Source organism: Mastigoproctus giganteus, chromosome 4 (assembly GCF_048544385.1).
Source record: "Mastigoproctus giganteus isolate SK-2022 chromosome 4, ASM4854438v1, whole genome shotgun sequence".
Lineage (NCBI taxonomy): Eukaryota > Metazoa > Arthropoda > Arachnida > Uropygi > Thelyphonidae > Mastigoproctus > Mastigoproctus giganteus.
The window spans coordinates 4,547,862-4,564,262 of record NC_143578.1 but is presented as its reverse complement, the minus strand read 5'-3'; the positions used below and the strand labels follow the sequence as shown (position 1 = coordinate 4,564,262).

At 39.0% G+C, this 16,401-nt stretch overlaps 1 non-coding gene across 1 annotated transcript; it reads left to right on the top strand.

Moving 5' to 3' along the window:
- Nucleotides 1–338: 338 nt before the first annotated feature.
- Nucleotides 339–549, top strand: LOC150086349 (small nucleolar RNA U3). Its single transcript, XR_016546911.1, has one exon. It is a non-coding gene; the product is annotated as a small nucleolar RNA U3 (small nucleolar RNA).
- Nucleotides 550–16,401: the final 15,852 nt, after the last annotated feature.

The following is a 16,401-nucleotide window of genomic DNA, read 5'->3' as shown; positions in this document are numbered from 1 at the left end:
AACAATAAAGTAAAAAAAAAAATCATTATCTTTATTTCACTGCGATCTGCAATAATTTCGTGCTCGAAATAATGCGAATTATGCCTAGAAATAAGACAGACAACCTCATCTTATTATGATTTAGTAAATGTAGTTATATAAAAGCTTTAACTCGTTAATATATGCCAAAATAATCTAAATTTCATATAGTATTTTGTGTAAAACGAAATAAATATTTAAATAGTAAAAGAATATTCTATAGTTATTTAAAATTTATTAAACTGCAATATAACCTACAAAACACCATAATTTAACCAACATGATTGTGGTACATTTTATCTAGTTATACTAAGCATACCAAGATCATACTTCACAGGATCATTTCTGTAGTGTGATTAGCGAGTTCGGACCCTGAAACTCGCAGCAAACTCAACCACGATGACGAGTGGTGGGGTTTCCTCCTGAGCGTGACGAGGGCTCAGCTCCCCACCTGAGTGTGGAGCTTTGCCATGGATGACCGTTCCACTCCTCTTTTAGAGGGGTGGAGGGAGGAAACTCGTTCCGAGTGGTTTTTATTAATTAAAGAAAGGAAATTCAGAGCACTCCTTGGTGTTTCATTTCTCACTGTTCTCTTTCAGGGTAACTCAGAAGACTAATTCAGAACCAATGTTGAATCCACAGCGTTTGCAACTGGGGAGGGGAGAGAGTATAAACTTTGCAGGGTACATGTAGTATATTTTTTATTATCATTTAATATTTACAACATATGTATATGTTACAAACGAATCCGTATAATTATAATTTATTATTTAACATCTAAATACTAAAGTGAGTTCACAAAAACCACATTACTGACCACATCAGTTTAATAATATGAAAATCATTGATCTAAATTCGGAACAAAACAAAAAAAAAATGTACAAATTATAATTAAACATGCAATGCACTGTATTGTAATAATCTTATTCTTCTCTGTATGTATATCAGTCACTTCAATTATTATTTTTTTCCGATAACTCATTCGAGCCCTGTAAGCTTATCTTCATGTAATCTTGCAATATTACAGTATAGATACATATACTGTATAATAAAAATTTTATAAAATATATTGTTTATAGGCTGCGATCAGACCGTCTTGTTTGTGGTATTCAAATGAAGAATTAGCCACAAGTAGACTATCGCTGTGAAAAAAAATAAAGCGAAACTGCCGACAATTCAATTACTGGGTGCAGTCGACTCCCCTTAAAGCCGCGAGACACTTTATACTAGGGTTCGGATTTTTATGAAATGTCAAAAAATGATGAAAATATGTCATTAATTTAACCAAATATGACTAAATAATTTACCTTTACATACCGTATAAATGATAATATTTACTTTTTTTATTCTATTAAAGCTGTACAACGACTTGTTATGCAAATTTATAACAAGTAATGTAATGAAAATATCACAATTTGCATGTTTGTTTGTTTTTTTGAAATATAAACATTAATATATATTTTTTTTAAACATACAAAAACCAAAATGTATAGGCTACTAACACTTAAGTTGCTAAGTACTTTAGCAACTTAAAGAACAACTACAATAGTAGTGTGAAAGGCATCATTTCGTCTGTATTTCATATTGTGATCTTCCTTCAAAACGAGTTACACATGTATTGCACTACTTAAGTTGCTAAGTACTTTAGCAACTTAAGTAGTGCAATACAAGCAACAATTTAAACGATGCCTTCTACGCTACAATCGTAGCTCAAATATATGGGTTAACTATGGTGTATTTACACCGATATTATTTAGCAACTTAAGTACAAGTCAAGCATATTAAATCTAAATATGCATGAGCATTAAATTTGGAATGTGCATATATGGAAGCATCCAAAAATAAAAATTATGATAGATCATGATTAATCATAAAAAGTTATGATTAATTACCAGGTAATTAATTAATTTACTTAAATAAACTAAATGAAACAAGGCATAATATTTAAGAGTTTAAGCTTCTACATAATATCGGTGTAGCTACATCATAGATTAAGAACAACTTAAAGAACAACTACGATAGTAGTGTGAAAGCATCATTTCGTCTGTATCTCATATTGTGATCTTCCTTCAAAACGAGTTACACATGTATTGCACTACCTCGAATAAGTAACGCTTCACTAATAGAGAAGACTATTGTTACTTGTCTTACCACCACCCACCGATGAAAAGCTAACTAGCTTTGAAACGGTTTGAAGCGTTACTTATTCGAGGTAGTACAATACATTGGCAACTCGTTGCGAAGGAAGAGCACAATATGACATACAGACGAAATGCCTTTCACACTACTATATATATATATAATCTTTATTGTATACAAACATGGTATATACAATAGACCCTTCACAGCAGTAATGCCAGGGGTTGAGAATCTTAAGAACAACAATAGAGAATCTTAAAGAACAACTACTATCGTAGTTGTTCTTTAAGATTCTATGGCGTATCTACACCGATATTATATAATAAAATAAATTTTCTGTTTATACTCCGGGACGACCAAACGGTCAGAGGAGTTCACAAGATATACAGAATACAAGAAACAGCACCGTATTCAGCAGTCACGGGCTTAAACCCCGGTCACTCAAGGCACGTGTACTTATGCACCCGCGCGCCTGACCACTAGGCTACGGCGACCACCCTATATATATATTAATTAATTTACGTACCTGTTTATTGCATGCGTTGCAATATATTATTTTTCCATCCGTTTCATATGTATCTTTAGACTCTTTAACTACAGAAGAAATCCATTTTCTAAAAAGCTCGATTTTGGCTTCATTTCGCCAACAGCTAAAGTTTCTACTGTATAAAATAAGTTGAACGAATAATTCGTTGAAATCAGCATAAGGCAAAACTACTGTAAAGTTTTAAATTCTAGCTAAGATTACGGTGTGGTTGTGAGTGATTAAAGAGCCAATCAAAATAACTTTGGGATTTAGCCGCTCGTGCCCACCCTGGAATGTGAAACGATTAAATGTAAATTGGCACGGTTTTTTAGAAATCAATTTGATAAATAATTTGTCGATTATCGTAAGACAGAATATGAAAATTTTGAAATTATGACCTAATGTGTAAAATATGATGAAATATTAAATTACAAACACGCTTCTTTAGGATCCTCAGACACACTAAGTTTCATGCCTTTATGTACACGAAAAATGAATACGATAATACATAAAAATCTGAACCCTAATAATTACAATAGCATCTGTCAGGAACCAATTCAGGAGAATCTATTCGCGGCCTGGGATCTTGTTTGCGATATACAAATAAAGAATTAGTCGCAAGTTAGATCATTTGTGTGAAACACTCTCAAGAGATGGTTTGTGTGAAAATAAAAGGAACCTGAAAACCATAAAACGAAAATGCGCACAATTGAAATAGTTACAATTTGTGCAGCCAGAAAAAAAAGAGAGAATCTGAAGAGCCACACTTCAACTCAAGCTGGGGAGGAGGGGTGGGGGAGTTTTTTAAGAATGGAATAGAGTGGGAAGGTGTTTCATTAAAAAAATATATATTTTGAAATATTATTTATCTAATTAATGTGACTTTTGCTACTGAACTTCTTGAGAGAGTCTCTCAACATCAGGGAAGTATGCCGTAATTTTGATCTTTGTGCATGCTGAGAGACTTGCATTGTTCAGACAGTTTCTTGATATATTTTTAATATAGTTCGTGGTCGAAAATATTTGCCCGTAGAAATTCGTCGAACCAAAAATTGAGAGAAGTCCAAACGCAAATATTTTCAAATTTATATACGTCTCCGGTAAGCTCCACGCATCGAACACAATTTGGTCTTGCTTTTTCAACTCATCTATTGGCATCCATTTATGTAGAATTGCAAGAGCAGCCTTTTGCCTCTTCAAATCCTTAATTTCAGTTTTAAGGCATTTTAGACTTGCACTCCACATGTCCTTGATTTTTAAGTCCTCTCACTCCATTTCGAACTTTGTTTCATGTGGGCTAAAAGTTAAAGAGCCGCAGGTTGCCGACCCCTGACCTAACGAGTATCACACTTAGTTGATGTGATTTTTCGTGTTGTGTTTATTTGAAAAAAAATTTATTGAATTCGTGTTTTATAAAATAAAAATTACTATTTTTCACCGGAGAAGGGGAGTTTTATTCCACCGGGGCTGAAACTCACCCTCCCCTGTATTCAACATTGTTCACAACCATCCGAACTTAGCAGCAAATGTTTCACGTGGTCGACGCTATGCAATTATGGATATCGATGAAAACAATTACAATATTAAACTAAATTAAATTAAACAAAATTCATAGTAAAAAGGTTTTAGCTAAAAGCCCTCAGGCTACGGAAAATTTTGAATACCTCATAATATTGTGAATGCCTTCACAACAAGTTGCCCTGATATTGAACCACTTCGAATAAGGTAGTTCAGTATCCCTTCGATGGATTCATGAATAAAAAGAAATGAAATGAATAAAAAGGCAACATTTCGCCAGTGGATTCCCAGCGTATATTATCCACGGGCTATAAAAATAAAGATAAAAAGCATAAATTTACACTTTATTATCAAAAGTTTATTACCCATTAAATGATGCGTGAAAATGGGAAGAATATTATCCACAGATCAGCAAATTAATGCCATCAAAATATTGATTAAACATTACATCAGTCTGAAAAACATATATTAGGGTATTTACTGAACTGTACAAGGGATCAAATGACAAATGATATTTAATAATGATGTTAAATTTATACTTACGTACATAGCTTAATTAATATACATATTAATTAAACATAACACTTTGTAATATGATTATACGTAATTTTAAAGTCCCTTATTTTAGGTTGCTTTAAATTATCACTACAAAGTCTATTTATAGATTTTAAATATTGTATAACAGTTCATATTCACGATCACTTGCCCCAGTTTCTTCCAACGCTCTCCTCGGGAGGGCTATAGCTTCAAGATTTTGTCGTTTTGTAACTGGAATTCATTCGGGTTCATTTTCATTTTCCTCCTCCTCCTCCTCGGCGAAATTGTGGGTAATAGACTGGGCAATTTCCCAAACGGCTGTAGGGTGGTTCAGTCTAATGTATCTGTTACAGGACAGGGTGCAAATGATGTGGCAAGGGTATGGGCAGCTCTTGTTATAGCGGACAAGCAGATCACGATCACAAGGGTAAATGGTTTGCTCCGAGCATGCGGCATGTGCATGCTTGGAATGTAGTTTTGGACTAATATTCTTAATCTCAATCTAGATGCAGTGGTCACAGCATTCTCAACAAATTGAGCCTTATTTAAACTTCCTTGAGACAGCTTTAATTAGGTTATCAGGCAAAAAGATAGTTATTATGACCGACGCAAATGCTTCTTCCACCATGTGGAACAGCCCCATAACGAATAATAAAGGTGAATTACTGGAGAAATTCATAATAACTAACGGATTGATTGTCTGGAACTCCCCTGGGCATCTGCCCACTTACCCATCCCCTTCTGGTCAGTCTTACATAGATGTCACTCAGTCGAATGCAACATTCGAGAGATGCACAGAAAACTGGACTGTTCACTCTTCTTGGTCGGTAAGCGACCATAATGTAATAACCTTTGACATAATATCTAATGAAAACGCAGCAGCTTTGAGAGTCATTCATGACTTCCCCAGATACAAAACTCGACAAATAAACTGGAATCCTTTTGATAAACTACTTAAGGAAAAATTTACGGATGAAAAACTGACAAATTTGACAGATCTTACGTTGGACCAACATCTAAAAGAATTGATGGCAATTATCACCGAAATATGCGACGAGACGATTAAGAAGAAACAGAGAAGACAAAATTCGGTTTCATGGTGGTCCCAGAACCTTTCTACTCTAAGGAATCACACAAAGAGCGCAAGACGAGATGTCCAGAGAGCTAGGAGAGATAGTAGACCTGAAGATGAGATAAACCGATTGAATGAAATAAACAAAAATGCGAGAAGGACATATTTCAACAACATTTAAATGGTCCTGGTCCATAGTTAAACAAACTATGGACCAGTTAAACAAACTATAGTTAAACAAACTATGGACCAGGAGCCCTGGGGCTGGATCTACAAACTGACTCTAGACAAAATAAATCCGGAGGAAATATTCTCCTCTGTACTTAGACCTGATAACTCCGAAACTCTGACATGGGCCGAGACTATGGAAACAATTTTGGATGAATTGATTATGCAGGATGAAACTGTACCAGAAAGTCCGGTACAAACAGGAATTCGTCTAGAACATCTTTCCTACGTAGGCCAAAGCCACGAAGATGATTTTGACAGACACGAGGTAGGTCTTGCTGTTGCGACTTGACGTGATGGCAAATGCCCTGGACCTATTAGAAGTTACCATTGTTAAAAGAATCTGGAGCACCTGCCCCCAACTGATGATGAACCTCTTTAATGCCTGCCTACAATATGGATCCTTCCCCTCTCCTTGGAAAAAAGCAAATTTTAAATTACTCATTAAGAATCCCAACAAAACAGCAAATCAGGCAAATTCATACTGCCCAATCGCTTTACTTCCGGTCTTCGGAAAAATACTAGAGAAGTTGATTGCAGCGAGATTCCAAAAGCACTATAAAGAAAAAAACCTAAACTACAGATATCAGTTTTGCTTCACTGCTGGGATGTCTAAAGTGGATGCCATTAACCTAGTTATTAATAATGTTTGAGCCTCCAATGAAAAGTATGTCCTCGGCCTCCTTGTGGACTTCAAAGGGGCCTTTGACACTGTTTGGTGGCAAAGTGCCCTGGAGAGGTTCCGAGAGGGCGGGGTCTCCGTGCCTATTTATCGTCTCATCACGGATTATTTCCAGAATCGCTCACTTGTGGTCTCCAGTGGATCCTGCTCTGTTGCGAGACCTGTGACTCGCGGTTGCCCTCAGGGATCAGTTCTCGGACCAGTATGCTGGAACGTGGTCCTTGATGGGTGGCTGGCTACCGAACATAATTGCACTACTAAGATGGCTTACGCAGACGATTTAATTATCCTTGTTTCTGGAAACTCCAGAGTACAACTTGAAATCCGTGCTAACGAAGTCCTATCAGACCTAGATGAGTGGTGTAGTACACATAAATTAACTATTTCTGTTCCCAAAACAAAACACATTCTTCTCAAAGGAAAATTATACCCAAATAGACCTCCATGTATTAAGATTAAAGAACAATCAATAAAATTAGTTAACTCGTACAAATACCTGGGAATTATGTTAGATAACAAACTTCAATTCATTACCCATGCTAAATATGTACTAAGCAAAATCAAGACTTTAACAGGCAAAATAATCAGAATTACCAATGGTTCTTGGGGTTTGAAACCCTCCACTCTCAACTTGTATTACAAATGCATATTTATTCCTATTGTCTGTTATGCTGCGGGCGCTTGGGGCCCCCATATACGCAGAGTCACGGTGGAAAAAATCTTGACTCAAGCCCAGCGCTTCTTCCTGATTGCAACTTCAAGAGCTTGTCGCACAATTTCAACGTCGGCACTACAGGTAATCAACGGAAAATTGCCAATTAAATATGAAGTACTGTACAATTACTTTCAGTATTATAGAAGGAAGGGTATTGCAGCACAGTTCAACCAGTTTTCTCTTAACCTGGACGTGCCAGTGAAAGAAGACAACGCTAGAATAAGAAACCAGTTCCTCCAGGAATGGCAAAACGAATGGACAAATGCCAACACTGGAAGAATCACTACCCTTTTTATACCTCAAGTTTCCGAATTTGACAAAAAATATTGGCCCTGGTTTAACCCGGGTCTTCACCTAACTTTCCTTCTATCCGGGCATGGCAGCCTAACTCAAAATTATTTACTTTGTGTTTGGCTGCGTCTCCTCTATGTAAATATGACTCAGAGCAGACAGTCCAACATATAATCTTAGAATGTCGATATTATGTAGACATTCGATTTGAACTTCAGACATTGACAGAAGTTTATGATGTAAATAACTTCACCAAGTGTTTAGAATGTAAGGAAAATTATCAGGCACTGACTAACTTTGCTGACAAGGCTTTCCGCAGAAGGAAAGGACTCTTGCCGACTGAGAATAATTATGTAATAAGTGTACTACCACTGTATATATTGCCTTGATATTAATCGAATTGTTACAGGACCTCTGATGAGGAAATTTATTTGTGTTTATTGCCGGAAGGCAAACATATATTCTAAACGCTAATATTGCCTTCCAGCAATATTAGCGTTTAGAATATATAAGTCGATGTGCCAGGTTCACTGTTGGGTGGGCGGTGTCCTGGGACTTCGGCCTCTAATAAATTGTAAATCTTAAATTGTATAAATTGTAAGATTTATACAATTTAAGATTCATAAATCTTACTCATTGGACCTCATTGTACCCGAACTGGTAGGTCCTAACTATCTGTATAGTTGTATAAGTTGTGAAGGTTAATATAGAAATTGGTGCCTTCAACAATTGTAATAACTTAGTTGCAAGTGTTATGGATATACAGTATGGTCAAATGTGCGGCTATACTACATTGGTGGCAAGAGACATTGTTTGTAATCATTCCTGTGAAGATACTGGATCAAAAGATGTTTTGCTAAACCACAAATTGTAAATAATGTACAGTTACTCTTCAGCGACGGATAGGGGAAACCTTGGAGCCTGCAGAAAATAATAAAATACTTTGAATACTTTGTGCCTCCAGGGCAATAAGCCTATAGGCGCTAAAAACACTTACAAAATTTTAAATTTCCATAAAGCATTAAACATTATTCACAATATTAATTTCAATTAATCATTTGTCAATCTATTTAAAAATTTTGAGACAGTACATGTTTTGCTGGGACTAGCCCACCTTCCCGTGGTGTTGGACGAGTACTCAGAATCATCTGTCCAGGTTACTGATGCTTCTGGGTAGCCAAGAGGCCAGAACATAACAACAGACCGCACACATAATACACACAAACCAACGTCACACACAGATCTGGTCCATTTTTAGTGATACTGTTCTTCACAGAGATTTTTTTTTTTTTTTTATGAGAACCCCAAACACGAGAGGTATTAGAACCTGTAGTACTTAGTACCGTGCTTGGGTTGGAGCTTGAGAAGACGAAACAAGATATTTGTTGACATTGGACTTGAACTTCTGTAGATTGTAATTTTCAGGAAATACGTATGAAGGAAGGTTGTTCCAGAAAACGGCAGTTGAATGAATAAATGAGGAAGATCAAAAGTTGGTTCTGTGGGTTTGAAGTTGGACAGTAAATCGATGTTGGCTGGTGTTCGCACTGTTTTGAAAGAGAGAGCGGAAATTATAGAAGCCAATTCAGAAGAACAGTGCCCATGGAAGTATCTGTAGAAGAGGCATGCAGCAGAAATAGTGCGTCTATGAGAAAGCGAGTGGAGAGACTCTGTTAGAGATGAATCATTAATTAACCTAACTGCCCTCTTCTGAATGGAATCAAGAAGCCTGAGAGAGGTTTTGGGGGCACCACCCCCAGATGTGGGAACAATATTCCATGGCAGGGCGGATTTGCGATTTATACAGAGAGAGCAGCTGTTTGGAAGAAAAGTAACGCCGAGAGCGAAAGAGAAAACCAAGTTTTTTAGATGCAGAGGAAGCAATATTTGTAATGTGCTTGTGCCAAGAGAGATTAGAAGTCAGGGTAATTCCCAAAAGAGATATATCATTTTGCCTAGAAACTGGAGTGTCACTAAAGATAAGCATAGGAGCAGAAGAATCCTTTTTGCGAGATATAAGACAAGACTGAGTTTTAGAAGGGTTGAAATCAACCAAGTTGTCTTTGCCCCACTGGAGAATTACCGGAGATCGGCTTTTAAGGAATTGGCAGCAGATTTTCGAGTACTTGAAGCTGATTGAGCAGGACAAGGTTTCTCAAAATGGAAAGTTGAATGCAATGTGCTATCATCGGCAAAACTATGGATAGGATTTCCAGTCAATGGAAGAAGGTCATTGATATACAAGAGGAAAAGAGTGGGGGAAAGAACTGAACCTTGGGGGACACTGGCATTAACGGAGAAGTTAGAAGACAGAGAGCCATCTACCATAACCCTCAGTGAGCGATCAGAGAGAAAAATGGATAACTAATTACTAAAAACAGTTGGCAAACCATAAGATGGAAGCTTGTTTAGAAGACCTTTATGCCAAACACGATCAAAAGCCTTTGAGATGTCAACAGCAACTATTTGTGTTTCACCGAACCTTTCCATTGAATTAGTCCATAAATGGGTAACATAAGCCAGAATATCACCAGTGGATCGACACTGACGGAATCCATACTGGCGATCGTTGATCAGACGGAAGGTTTCTAGGTAGTTTAAGAGTTGGCGGTTAATTGATTTCTCCATTACTTTAGAAAGAGTAGAAGTAATTGCAATGGGACGATAATTGGATGGGAGGGATTTGTCACCCTTTTTAGGAACTGGCTGGATATGAGCAAATTTCCAAGCAGAAGGAAAAACACCTTTGGAATAAGAAAGTGAAAAAAGGCGGCAAAGAATAGGAGTAAGTTCAGGAGCACAGGTTTTGAGAACAAGTGGAGAAATACCATAAGGACCTGGAGCTTTCTTAGCACCAAGATTCATCAAAATCCTTCTGATATCCTTTTGACGGAAGACCACAGGAGGCATTGAATGGAGCGTGTTAGGAATGGTGGGAGGTGTTTTACCAAGATCATTAATACATGTGCTGGAAGAAAAATGGGATGCTAGCAGGTCAGCTTTATCCTTGGCTGCAGTGACAACAGAACCATCTGGTTTGGACAGAGGTGGGAGCAGAGATGGGCAAAAGTTGCGGCCAATAGCTTTGGCAAGAGACCAGAATGCTCGGCTACCATTAGGGCCAGAAGCAAGTTTTCTACTCTTAGCCTGTTCAAACTCTAGTTTGGACTGATTAATAACTGCTTTACAATTGTTGCGAGCTTTGGTGTAGGCAGAAAATGAAACTGAAGAATTAGAAACAAGCCAATTACGATATGCAACATTCTTCTCTTGGACAGCCTTAGCACATTTATTGGAAAACCAAGGTTTAGATAAAGGACGAGATTTTAAAGTGGAGTGTGGGATAAAGGATTCCATTCCTGCAAGAATAATTTCACTGACACGATCTGAGCAAACGTTGACATCAGAAGTTTTGAAACAGTAATCAGACCAAGGAAAAGAAGAAAAGAAGTCTCGCAGGTCATCCCATTTTGCATTCTTGTAATGCCAAACAATACGAGGTTGGGAATAGCCATGAGATAAAGGTTCCATTGGAGAAGAGACAATCACCAAGTTGTGATCTGAAGTGCCTAAAGGACCTCTCACTTCGACCGTGTACTTAGAAGGGTTGTTTGTGAGAAAAAGATCAAGCGTATTGGCTGTATGATTAGGATTGTCCTGTATTCTTGTAGGTAAATGAACAATCTGTGCTAGGTCATTAGTAATTGCAAAAGCCTCAGCATCTCGACCTGCTGGGTCGGTGTGACTAGAAAACGGAAGCCAGCTGGAGTTGTGAACGTTAAAATCACCAAGGAAAATTACCTCACTGTTAGGAAAGTTGGACTGGAGAAAGTCAAGTTGCAAAGAGAGGAAGTCAAAGAGCTCCAAGTGATTAGTGGAGTTGGGAGAACGGGAGAGACAACAGATGAATTTGACACAATGAGGTAGAGAGATTTTAAGCCAGAGAAGATCAAAGAGAGGAGATTCCAAATTGCCAAGTCTCTGACAGGGAATATCAGAACGGACATATGCACAAGTACCACCTTTGAGGCGAAAGGAATCATACAGCAAATAATTTGGACATCTGAGATGAGCAGTAGTTGAATCAACTGATAACTGAGATTCAGTCAGAAATAGTACATGGGGTTTGGAAGACTGCAAGTGGAAATGGACATCGTTGAGATTGGAATTGAGACCACGTATATTTGTGAAATGAATTAGGAAGTACTTGGGAGGTTTAGATCTTTTCGCAAATAAGCTTGCTCTATTATTTTGACAATTCATGGTGTATGCAATAGTAAGAAAAAGTGGGTGGGCCATGCTGTATGAAGTAATGAAATTTTTGGATATGGCATACATGTGGTAAGAATATACCCAGATCCTTGACATAACGTGGCCTCGACAATGCTCCCCGCATACCCACTACTCGGACTCCCTCCAGTCACTATCTGGCAGAGTAGAGGTAGCAAGATTATACACTAGATTATGATCCGGAAGCCTCCTAGAGAGTTACCAATAGGTTCTTTCCGGTGTACTAACTAGCGGCCGGGATGCGAATACAGTTTTAGAGCTGTACCCTCGAAATGTAAGGAATATTGGATCTCGCCACGACATTCATCATAACCTCAAAAATCATCAATCATACTGCATGATGGAAGAGATAGGGAAGGGTTGGCCGGAACTTAGCTCTAGAGACTAAACATGGGTTCCACCACTTGAAGCCTCCAATAAGCAAAGTGGTGGTATTTCACCGGTTGATGAGAGTCATCTACCACCTAGTACTGCCTGGTAACATAGAGGGGCGGCGTTCCTCGATGTGGTGTGGGCGCCACACCTCAACCCCTGCTTACGTTGGTTCACACCTGGGTGGTCACCCACCATGTACTTGTGCATGGAGGTTATACCCTGGATTACTAACAGTCCCACCATCGTGAAGGTGCAAGCAGAGGATTTGGCTGTCATAGACCGTCCGGACTTCGCCGAAATTGGGTCCACTTGACTTGAGTGTCACCCGAATATCAGTTCCATCAGCGTTTTAGACTCCCAGGTAGCAAGAACAGCTTGTCTGGCATATCTGAGAGAATGTCTGTCAACTCCGCCTCGTATCCTCAAGGATACGAGGCGGAGTTGAACTAACGTTCTAGGAGCCGCCCCTTACAAAAACACACGTCCGCACACACATATTTAAAAATTTGTTTGAGCGATCTCAACATATATAAAACAAAAACAAGTCCATCAGTACAAAAATTGCTACCGATTTCCGTTCTGAACTTCATTCATGTACACCATGCTCTCTACTTGGTCCAGTAATTGGAATCTTCTCTTAAAAAATTTTGCACATAACAACAAAAAAGCTTAAAATTATAACGATTTACAAATAAAATTGGTAAATTATCTCTATCTAGGATACAGATCCCTCTCTCAAACTCACTTCGCAAATCAAAATAATATGGACAGTGAAGCACGACATGAATGCCAGTCTCCATCTCCTCGCAAGGCGCCTCCGTAGCCAGGTGGGCAGGAGCAGCAGTGCGTAGCATAATCTTCTTGATCAGACCGGTGTTCGAGCACGTGACCACCAAATATGGAGGATGCGGAAAGGTCAGGAAATGACCACCGCATATTCCCGGAGCAATATGGCCTTAGTTCCTAATGCTCCTAAAAATTAAATAACAACAACAACATAACATCTCGCAAAAACAAAAGCCAGAAGGGACCAAGCTGAATTGATTTAGCTTAGACATTAGGCTGTGCCCTGTCAGCAGGAAACAGGTATACGAACTGAACTGAACCAGGGTCTAATCCTCTGGTCCTAAACATATTCACAGTAGAGACGGAGGGCAGGAATAAAAACTTTTCTCTGCCTTTCTCAGAGCCGTTCCAATGGTTTTACCAAATATTTACAAGTTCATCATAGATTTTTCTCCAATCCGCTGCCTGAGTAGCCCATTCTCACCTTCCGGGCAGGACCGATTACCTAACACCTCCGCAGGGATACCTCGCCCGAGGCAATACATAAGTCCAGCACGTATGAACAACAGGTCGGCAGGCAATTTTCCAGACAAAACCTGAAGAGCATCCGTAGATACGGTGTGACAAGCATGGCCCAGAAGAGCGAATCTCTGGGCCGAAAGAAAATGCTTCTTTCTTACTGAATTTTCAGCCTTCATAAACCAAGCTCCAGAGGCATAAGTGGTTATGGGGACAAAAACACTTTCATATAATAAATTTAAAGGCTGGCCCTTAACTCCCCATTTCATTTTAATAACCCTCTGCAGCTTGGCATATGGTAATTTAATTTTCTGTTTCTAATATTTGACGTTGTGTGAAAAACAAATGCTCTTCCAGGTACAAGCCCAAATACCTGACACACCTTGCATACCTCAGGGAGAATCTCCCACAGATACAGGAGGTGGCCTAGTCAAACTCAGCTTGCCCTTTAAAAGTATAACCAGTTTTTTATTTGGAAATCTGTAGCTTATGTAAAGTTGACCAATTTAGATCCTGAAACATGGAACTAGCCTTTTCTTCAATTGTTTTCCTTAGTCATCTGCATAGGAGATGGTACAATTGTCATCCATATCGCGATCCAAAAACTCATCCAAAACCATATTCCCATATACACGGTGTCTCAAAAATACACAGCATAACTTCAGGAATGAGTTCCTCATATGTAGACAATAAAAATATTTTATATCAAACATAGTTCCAGAAATTCTTGGTTTCCGAGTTTTGAAGGTCTGTCTATGACACTTAACTATTCACATCACCTTATAGTAATTGTTCAAAATGTCAACCCTCTGCCTGAATACAGGCCTCACATCGACGTCTCATGGACTCGCGAAGACAATGCCAAATTCCTGGATTTCGTGTTATATTATCTCACAACCTGCCACAATTCGATTGCGGAGAGTTTCCACATCAGCTACCGGAGTCAAATACACCAATGACTTTAAATGGCCCCACAAGAAGAAATCTAGTGGGTTTAAATCAGATGAGCGTGGAGGGGCAGTTGGTCTACCCCTCTACTTCAGGAGTCGTAGATCTTGGTCATCCTGTGTCAGCAGCACAATGTGTAAAGGTCCCATGTTCACAAAGGCGGCGATGGATACCTTCAAACGTTTTCCTGTTTGGACATCTTCGTTCTTGGAACCTTTCGTGGTACAAACAACGTGCCTCCAGAGCATTGCCGTCCGCCAAAACGTACATAAAGTGCATATCCGCTTGCTCCTGATTTCAGTACATGGTTGGAATGGAAAACCACCAGATTCTGTCAGTACCTTGCGATGAGTTTTTAATAGCCCTCGGTCGTTGTCGGTCAGTGCGGTCGCATTTCTACTGTGCTCCGAGAGTGGACGCGTGGGTGGCGTCCCTCCGGGTCAGTTGCATGAATTTGGTGCGCTGATATTTTGTGTCTTCAAAGTGGTTGAAAGTCTTCTCTTCGGGTTAAAATTGTGCCCATCAAGTACCGGGATTCCACTTGTTGGAATCCCACTAAGTGTAATTTAGATAGTTCCTGGAGCGCCTCCACGTGGCTAGGGACGGGAGTCGGGACGCAGGTAGCTTGCTCCCTGCCTCCCGGCTGCTAAGACTCCAGGGCCGGCAAACAACAACCATCACAACACACATATATACTTACACACACACACACTTACACACACTTGCCGGCTATAAATAACCTACAGATGCTACAGCGGTATATAGGGGTAACCCTGGAGGCCGCAATCAATACAAGAATACCTTGTCCCTTGTCCCTTGTGCCCATCGAGTTCTCTAGGTGTTGGTGAGTCTGTTGATGGTTTATTTGTGCCCAACTTCTAAGGCATTTCGAAACAAACTAGTCTCTGCGTAGCTGTAAATTTAGTGTCCTATAATTATGTACCTATGGAGGCAGCCATTGCTTCTCCCCCGTGGTAGTAAATAAAGCCTCTGTTTGCCATCGTTGATCACGTGACCACCGCGACTGTCTCTGATTGGTGACACCGGCCTTGATCCAGTAAGCCACTTTATTACTAACTCTAATCTCAAATAACAATTGGATACAATATTGTTGTGATCTAACTAATGGCATCATAAATACAATAATTATAGCATAAATGTCGCAAATGATATATAATTGGAATGAGCTGTATTATTGTCTATTGAAGATGTATTAAGAGTTGTCTAACTTATGTATAATTACTGTATATCTCAATAACTTTAGTAATTATGTCTGACGAAAATTGCACATCTTCCATGCCAGGGGACTTGACCGTTTCCCCGGAACTGGCGGAGGCTGGACTAGCTGATCTCCAGGACCCTTCTATCAATATTGTTGATATTTTAGGGCAACATTTTCCCCCACTTGCACTGGTCCAAGAAAGGACAAAAGTAACCGATAATGGTCAGAATAATGAGACAGTCCATTTAGATGACTCTGCTGTTCTTGATTACGTTTTTGCTCTGAAGAATAGTTTATTTGACTTTCTTAAGAATGGGACTAAGGTTACCCCCTCCATGATTGCCGAGGTTGGCAAAGTATGGAATTCTATGGAACGCATGTTACTTGAACTAACCATTGAGAATGGAAAGCTAAAAACTGAAATTGCATGTAAAACATTGCCTGCTCAAATTTCAGCAGCTAGCTATGCTGGTATAGCTGCTTATGGTGTAGGCAAACAGGTTAATGTGAGTGCGATCCCCTCTGGGACACAAAC